Source organism: Papaver somniferum, chromosome 7, assembly GCF_003573695.1.
Source record: "Papaver somniferum cultivar HN1 chromosome 7, ASM357369v1, whole genome shotgun sequence".
Lineage (NCBI taxonomy): Eukaryota > Viridiplantae > Streptophyta > Magnoliopsida > Ranunculales > Papaveraceae > Papaver > Papaver somniferum.
In genome coordinates this window covers 126,854,081-126,863,741 of record NC_039364.1, presented here as the reverse complement: position 1 = coordinate 126,863,741, position 9,661 = coordinate 126,854,081, and the positions used below count along the sequence as shown (strand labels likewise).

General features: G+C 36.4%; 2 pseudogenes; both read left to right on the top strand.

Moving 5' to 3' along the window:
• Positions 1-584, top strand: part of LOC113295202 — an 8,329-nt pseudogene extending 7,745 nt beyond the window's left edge.
• A 341-nt stretch (positions 585-925) lies between these two features.
• On the top strand, positions 926-7,721 carry LOC113295201 (annotated as a pseudogene).
• The last annotated feature ends 1,940 nt before the right edge of the window (positions 7,722-9,661 follow it).

Genomic DNA, 9,661 nt, shown 5'->3' with positions numbered 1-9,661 from the left:
GGGGGGGGTTCCAGGTAGGTCAGACCAAAAAACAACTGCAGAGCGAATGACAGCGACTCATTAGTGCTGAAAAGAGGCTGGGTAGCAGAAGTGGAAATTTGAGGAAGCCTCAAGGGCGGCGGCGTAAAGGGAGGGTAAAGCCAGAAAAGAAGGAGTTGTGGGTAATAAGTGGAAAATCTGTTTCCAGTAGTTCTGCCTCAGCTATTTCTTCAACAAGTTCAGTCTTGGGACATAGTGATAAGTTCAGTTTTTCAATGGTGCTTCAATTTTATCAACTGATGCTGCTGTTACTTCATCGAATTGTGTTACATTCATCACTACTGTCCTGGTACAATTACTGTTGTAGTTTCTTTTTCTATAAAATTTATAACTCTGCTTACTGCAGCTGCTCCGCTACTTCTGATGCTATTTCATACTACTGCTGGGCTTGTTGCTGCAGTATTCATTGTTCTTTTGATTTTACTCTCTCGACTGCTGTTTAAGGGAGTGATTATTATTTTCAGTTTGGGTATCTTTACTGTTCTTTTCTCTTCAAACTGTTTCAGCCTCTACCTGCAACGTTTGAGAGGGGTGTATTAGGATAGTCTAGTCAGTCAGTTGACTATTGTCATTGTAATGCAGTCTGTGCAGGTTATGTGTCTTTTATAAATACCTATCTCATGTATTCTTAACAAACATCTAATAATATACCTGTTGTAAGCTTTCTACTGATTTCTCATAGATTACCATGGATCTGTCAGACAAGATGGAACAGAATAAAGGAACTTCTTTTAAGGATTCAATTTGTATATAACCTAAGAGAAATAAATTTCTCAGCTAATTCTCTTGCTCCATCTCCTCCGAGTTTCAATATTCTTCAAACTAGGGCATATAACTTTTGGGGAAATCTTTTGTTTCAGAACTTCTTGATTTTGATCTAAAGGAGCTAGGCTCACAAATGTCAGTTCAGGAATATCTGGATAAGCATTTGCTTTCTCGTAAAATTGAAGATGTTGTAAATTCTGCTGTTAGAGCTAAGGATCCAGACCATGTATTGTTCATCGTAAGTCATTTTAGCCCTAACTATTCACTAATCTTCATCATTATTTATCTGAGATTTTTTTATTTTTTTTGACTTAATGTCTTTTTGATAATTTTTAAAAATTCTGTTTAGTCGAATCATACGAGGAAAGCAGTCTGTTGTGTAATCACGAAGATTAAAGCTAGGCAAATCCTCGATAGCAAAGGGGTTCCCACTGTAGAAGTCGACCTTTACACGAATAAAGGGATGTTTAGAGCTGCAGCTCCGAGCGGAACTTCTTCTGGAATGTAGGTTTTGACAATGTTCTCTAGTAATTAGAAAGTACATTTGTTTTTAGATATTTTTGAAGATTCTTATCTACATATGTCAATCTCAGGTATGAGGCTCTTGAGTTACGTGATGGTGACAATGGGAAATATCTTGGAAAAGGTGTTAGCAGAGCTGTTAAAAATATCAACGAGAAGGTCTCTGAAGCTCTAGTTGGAAAGGATCCAACACTGCAGTCCCAAATTGACCAGGCTATGATAGACTTGGACAAGACTGAAAATAAGGCATGAGAGTTTACTTTGTACTCGGGTATCTTGTACATCAAAAGATTTTGATATTTAATTTGTGGGCAACTATACTTAACAAGAAATATAGTGGTGGAGATTGTCAACAATAGCTTCTTGCACACACTTAGCAGCTCTAAGATACAAATGTTTTTTTACTCGGTCAATAAAATATATTAAAAAAGTAAAAACTATACAGGTCTTAGGCTTAATAGAAGCTAGACAAGAGGCCACCTTCTAAACAAGCCTATTTAAAACGGAAATAAACCTAGGATACAAATGAAAGGATGATTTTGGTGAGGATTGTCTCCAATATATAAAGATCTCTTCAGGAAATGCCTGTGCCATATGTATGGTTTTGGTGAGGATTGTCTTCAATTTTATTAATATCTCTTCAGGAAATACTTGTGCCATATGTAAACTCCATCTAGTCGCAACTAGGAAATTGATTACATCAGCAGCCTTTTCATGCTTTAAAGAAGAGTTTTCTGAAATAAGGAGTAACATAGTCTTGTCGGGTGAAAGGCTTAGAGATTCAAAAGATTGAAAACATTGATTTGATAGAATGAATTAAGAATGATCTAAGTAAGTGTAAATGATATAATGTCGTAGGTTTTACCTTACACAACGATGAAAACAACCTTGTATCACTGTGAATGGTTAAGCACCGAACCTTGCTTTTATTATTTTTCTTGCAGGGTGAACTTGACGCAAATGCTATACTAGTCGTTTCAATTGCTGCTTGTAAAGCTGGTGCCGCCGAGAAGGAGGCATGAGTGCTACCATAACATTATCTCATTTCTACTCAGTTTTGATAATAAAATGCTTATTCTAAGAGCTTTCATATGGTCCATCGCAGGTTCCACTTTACAAGCACATATCAGATCTCTTTGGTAAAACCAGCCTCGTTCTTCCTGTCCCTGCCTTCACAGTTATTAGTGGTGGAAAACACGCGGGAAATAATTTGTCCATCTAAGTATGCTCTATATAGATTCAGGTTACAAAGCCTTTGTTTATCTGTTAATATCTGCTCAAAATATATCATAAATACGTTGAATTTGATGTGAAAATTGGGGCCATCAGAAATTCTAGTGAGACGATTTTGAGCATCTAGGCTAGCTATGAGATGAGAAATTCCGGTTTTCATAATGCAATAGCTACTAAGGTGCATCCTTCAGACTTACACCCACCAGTCAATTGCATCAAATTGTGTCAGTGCGACTCCGCATAAGTTCTTGGTTCATGAATATACATTTGAAACAATGATATTTAAAGTTCACTAAACTTTAATCGAATCAAATTTTTATCTTCAGTATATCTAATTCCATTACCTCTCATCTCGTGAGAGAGAAAAGCCTTTTCGAGGTTGGTGATAGATGTAGTATGCCTAGTGATGAGTGCTAAAAAGTGCATATTTCTATATATTTTTCTTGGTATTTAACTCATCTTTTGTGCATTAATTCTACATTTTATCCCATATTCTATATTTTCATTGTTTTCAAGAATAAATATTTTTATTAATTAATTTTGCATTTTTAGGTTGTAAATAAAGTTTGGATGAATTGCGGAGCGAAAAGAGCAGAAAAGTAGTGAAAAGTCGGGAGGAATTACGCAAGGAAGCCGCGAGGAATGTTGTGCACAAGACCAAAAGGCTAGAAATTGGCTTAACAAGGAAGAATTGTTCTTAAAGAAGATTTGGGCTTGGCATACCCAAGGTCCAAAACCCTTACACAAACCCATTTCCAATATCCATACCCGCCTCCATCTTCAGCCGTCAGATTGGATCATCTCAGCATCCTGCGGTCGCTTCATCATAGTTCATCAAAATCTGAAGCTCCTGTCAAACACTATAGCACCTAACTCCATCTTGAGTCGTTAGTTTCGTTGTGTCACGCATCCAACGGTCTCTCAAGACCTGCTTCCATCTTGCCGTTAGAATCAATCTAGAATTGATAATCCAACGCTTTCGCTTCGATGTGCATCAGATTTTGATGTTCCGCTCAGCACTACAACACCTGACACCTATACCCTTCAGCCAAACGCACCTTACCCAAATTCTCATCTTCCTCCTTCGAGCAGTCGAGCTATGCTCCTACCAACTCCACCCTCTCCGTTGCCTCAACGACCACCACTCCCCTCCACGAGCCGTCAAATCCCCAAACACTCGAACCCATCACTACCACCTAATCCCCCATCATTCTAGCCTACTATTCTATCACTTTATCCTCTTCACAGTTCCTGAAACCCTAGGAGAGAAAATGATGGAATAGCTCGAGCTAGGGAAATTGTACCAGAAGAGTGAGCAGGAGAGGAAGAGGAAGCGTGAGTCAAGCTAATTGAGTGGATATCATAAGTAGTTGGTAAGAATTTTTGATTTAATTTGTAAACTATAATTTTAGAAATTAGGTATTTTGGGGGAATTGAAATTGGTATAAATAGAAGGCTTGTGTGTTGTGTTGGGGCATGCCTGGGCTAGCCAGAGCTTCACCCAAGAGGACTGGACTAGCCAGTTCCTCAACTGTGTTATTTTCAATTGTTTTGCACAATGTTTGTTATGTTCTGATTTCATGTCTAGGGTTTAGATGAAACCCCAATTGTGATGTTAAGTTGTTCATATTCTACACGGTGTTCTCGTTGTGATATAATGTTGTGGATAAATATAATCTAAACATGTCAGCATTTTACTTTCACAATGTATGCCTTGTATCCATTGTAGTCAGGTTATTTCTATGTTGAATGTGTTGCAACTCATGCTTAACATATTGTTGTTCATAACTTTGACTAATTGTACTTTAATCAGACAGTTAGTACTTTGTAGGAACACCTTAGTTGCGATTAGAATATCCTTCAGGATTGTTTATCTATCTAAGAGGTTAATCCATAGTTAGTTGGATTGTGAGAAGGTAGCTAGAACTAGGATTAGGATCATCTTAGAGACACTGAACCATTCTCCTAAGACCATCCTTTGATGAGCAGCAGGCATAGAACCTCAACTGCCATCTAGATAGGTAGATGAGGCTAGAACTTAACTAATATCTATACAAGGAACAAGACTCTATTAGAACTAGGAGGACTTAGCTTAGGAAAAGGGTGGATTCAAGATCCTAGTCCCTCCAATATCACTGCCATTTAGAATTCTTTAGTAAATCACTTAGAAAACAACATATCACCCTCCTTGTACCTGTGGACTTTCCCCTACTTGCACACTAGCTTCATCAAGACCCTGTATACTTGTAGGTAAAACATAGGTTGTAGTTTTAGGTACTCTTTGCCCATCTACCACCTAGTTGCTCGGTTTACTTCTCAACACCCTTTTGATAGATGATTGTGTAGATATAATACCGGGTTAGACTGGTTGATGGCTCTTATAATATTTTAAGTTCACATACTTCTTGCTTGTACCTCTTAATTTGCATTGTCATGGTATCACTTTTAAGTCTCAAGTAACACGACAAGCTTTCATTTGCTTATGAGAGATATACATAAAAATAGGGCCATTTGGATCTCGAATAAGAATGTAACAGTGAGATCTTATATTGTTATAAAGTTTGGAATCTTTGGATCTCGAATAAGAATGTAACAATGAGCTCTTATATTGTTATAAAAATGGAATTACCTCTTACCTCTAGGGCATGCATTAGCAAATGAATTATTTAGTAGCTAAACATAACCCCTGAATTTTATGGTTTTTATCTGGTTACTATTTCAGTTATAACATCACAGACATAGTTACTCCCAGATTCTAGTTTTCCCTGAATTTCGTTCGATTTGAATTGACAATTGAAATACAATCAGGAAATCATGGTTCTTTCTGTTGGTGCAAACTCATTTGAAGAGGCAGTGCAAATGGGCTCCGAGACATATCATCGTCTAAAGGTAATTTCTCTAAAATATGTGTGTCTTTGTTATTTATATTATGTATTGCGTTGCTTGAGAGTTTTGATAGCTAATGTATGTTGGCCTGTATATTTGATGATACAAATAACTTTTCTAGGTCTTGCATTAGTCGGGATGTCTGTATGGTGAACCTCGGAAATAGCTGGGCATATAGCCGCCTGTTTATTTATATTATCTGTGTATTGTTAAATTGCCTGTAATACTAAGATTTGCTCATATGAGTTGTAGCCTTTTTTTTGTTTTTGTTTTGTGTGTGGTTAGATCTATTCAAGTTGGTAAAGGTCACATCTTTCCGATGAACTAATAAGTATCACATCTCTGATTCCCATATCACCAAAGTGTAATGTTGTTATATTTTATACCAAATAAAGTTAATGCTCCATAACATTTAAGTTATTGTTCGTAAGTAATTTTCAAACATATTCCCTTCTTTTTTAAGCTACAGGATGACCTTTTGGTGCTACTGCACTGAATACTTCACTGAATCCTTCAGTTATTTTTATCAGTTGAATCAAGTAACTGTTGGCTGGATCTTCACCTAGTTTCAAGAATCTGAATCCCAGGAATAACCTTCATGTCCTGTCCCCTACTTGTCATGAATTCTCCATGCAGTGTCTGTGGATGACTTACAACCTTACCTTATAAATGAAGTTTAATAGTCGTTTGTGATTAGTAATTCAATGGGGTCTCTCTCTTAGAAACCTCTTCATGATAGGCAACATAGTACATGAAAGGTTGGGGGTTATTAGGTGACATATTGCATAGTGCATGTACCATTCTGATGAGGGTACTTATTTTCGGTTCAGTGCAGCACATTTTCACGAAAGGTTGGGGGTTATTAAGTTCCATATTTCATAACGCAAGTACTGAAGTACCATCCTGATGAAGGCACTTATTTTCAGTTCAGTGGAGCACATTGTCACGAACTATCTGTTTTTCCGCTGAATGTGTCCTATGCTTTTTCTTTCTTCAACTCATGCGTCCTGCTTATTAGATAATTCTAATCCAATCTCAATCAGAGCAGGCTATTATCATCGAAAAGTACGGAAGAAATGGAGGTGAAGATGGTGGATTTTCTCCAAATATCTCAAGGTAAGATGTGTTAAAACTTGTTGCGCGTGGAAGATAATTTATGCTGATTATTTAGTTGCTGCGATTTTTGTTCTGCCAGTTTCACTGAAGGCTTGGATCTCGTCAAGCAGGCAATTGACAGAGCAGGTTATAGTGAGCAAATTAAGATAGCCATGGATGTTGCGGCTACTGATTTTTGCATAGGTGAGGATTAATTCTTTTCCAATTGCAATTGATACTGCTAACGTAAAATCATTTGACTATATGTTAGTTTTTAACTGAAGAAAAAAGATGTGTTAATTCTTAGGTACAAAGTATGATTTAGACTACAAATCTCCCAATAAATCGAGGCAGAATTTCAAGACAGCAGAAGATATGGCCGAGCTATATACAGAACTCTACAAAGGTAGTGCTTTCTTGGTTCTGCTAAAGTTTGGGTTACTCTGTTATTTTTATAGAGTTCTATCATCCTAAATTTTTTCATTGTTCTTTTATTTGTTTGTTTTTGCCAGTTTACCCAATTGTGTCTATTGAGGATCCGTTTGACAAGGATGACTGGGAACATACAAAGTTATTTACAAGCCTTGGGATCTGCCAGGTCTGTTATCTTTCTGTTGGAGATTATAAGTTAAAGTAAAAGATTTCTACATAACATGTTCGTTCCTTGCAGGAAAGCACCATTTGATATCTCATCTAGGAAATCACCAACAGAACTTATACAATATCTACAGAGGAGTCCATTTATTAGATCTAACTCTGCCCTTAGTATAATCACCCCTGTGGTATTGATATTTGGTGCAAATGAGTATCTTTATTTTACCAGTCACTTACTAATGTTTATTAATGATAATCTCTAATTGAAATTTCATTGGGAACATTTTCATATAGTATATGTAGTTGGCCTACCGCTAACAGATACAGATTGTGGTATGTCTTGCCTTTTTGCCATATTCTGGCCAAGTTTGGTCGATGACATCATCATCTTTCATGATTTCCTTTCATAGAACTGTATCATGCAAAGTAAAAGCAAAGACAACTTAACAGAATTATTTTTCCAGGTTGCTGGAGATGACTTGTTGATGTCAAACCCGAAACATACTGAGAAAGCAATAGATGAATTCACTTACCCTCTATGGAACACAAATACCTTTAAACTCTCTCCAACATCATCTTCAACATAATGGCCCAACCATTCATTAATCCTACAGAGTTTACGATTGAAGAAGATTTATCTTTATGTAGGCGCTATGTTCAATTCTATCCGAGACGAGGAGAAGAACGTAGGCAAGGAGGCATAATGAGTATGAGTTATTTGAGGAGAATTCACGAAAAATTCTGCGCCGACACCGGGAACCCAAACAACCGCCACTCCGTTGACCTTTTCTGCCGAATTGGTTCAATAAACGGACACGTCGAAGAATTGGTCCATTTAACTTATTTTGTGAATGAATATCGATTGAGGGGTGAAACCAATGATGAGATTATATAACGATCTCTCGGTGAATGGAGGAGATGGAAAATATCAAACTTCCGTTATTAAGCACATTTTAGAATCCTTAGGGCGATGGAAAGATTCAATCCGTTTAGGACTCGTCCAACACATCCAAGGCGGTAATCACAGTACCTTGTAATAGAATTGTGGAAGTTCAATGTAAAATTATGATGATGTCTAGGTGATATTGTTATGAATTTCAAAATATTTATGAAAATCGGAAGTTTTAATTAATTATCTAACTACCGATTATACTCCAACGGCTATTTCGTTCAAAAGAAACTAGTCGTGCCTCGAAAACAACATACAATCAGTTGGTAATACGTATTGATAAACCTCCGATTATACTACTCGAATGAAACTGAGAATTCTGTTGACAAAACAACCTATAATCGGCAGTGAGAAACTATCATTAGCTTCTGATTATTCATAATCGGTAGCTTTGGTTCAACAATTTCCTACCGACTGTATGGAATAATTGTACGTAATTTCAGTACAGTTCTGCAAAGGTACGCATCAACGCCCATATTTTCAAAAAATAAAAAAGAGACGTTGGGACTCTCATCTATATAAGGAGGGCAAACTCTTGTTATTTATGCACTAACCAACATATATATAGCATCGTGTATTCTACATATAGATTTTCCACCGTCTACTCTTGTGAATTCATTCTATATTTCGACATACAAGCATGGAAACGTTTGACACAGCTGAAGATTTGGTCATTGTGAAAACATGGTATCATGAAACATGACGTGAAGATGTCATAGCAGGAAGGTTAACACCCGAAGTCTTTTGGGAGAGGGTATATAGCCAATTTGTGATAGAGTATGGAAATCCAAATCAAAGATCACTCTAACAAGTTCATGATCCTTTCCGAGTTGTCCAAAAAGGGGTAAATGATTACAGAACGATACAAAAGAGGACATTTAACACCAACCACTTAAGCTTGTCGATCCAACAATTTGTAAGTATTTGCATAATTCTTTTAAATAACACCGGGTGTCTAATATTTCTTAGTAAAACGAAGTTAACATTATTTTGTGTTTGTTTATGTGGGAGACACTCGCAAAAAGACAGTACTTAGTGGAAAAGGGTGAAGAATTCACTTATGATGGGAGTTATGAATTCCTGAAGTCCGTAACAACAGTATAAAGATTGATCGATAGTTGCAATCGGATGTTATTAAGTTACCAATCCTAACGATTATTTTTAATTGGAAGTTTATGTAATATGTTGTCTACCGATTCTGGGAAAATTTTCAGTTTTTTTTGTCAGAGTTTGGTGACAATCGGATGTTTATGTAATATGTTTCCTACCGATTCTGGGAAAAAATTTCAGTTTTTTTTTGTCAGAGTTTGGTGACAATCGGATGTTTATGTAATATGTTATTTACCGATTCTGGGAAAAAATTTCAAATATTTTATCATGGTGACAATCGGAAGCTAAATTATAAAAGTTAATAACCGATTATAACATTGATTATGTCTGTTTATAAAAGCTTGTACAATCGGTTGATATATTACTAATATATAACTACCGATTATAGCTTAATACTTCACAGTATTTTCCAAAAAACTCCAAAAAATACATCTTTCAAAAGTAACGATCATTCATCTTCATCATCCG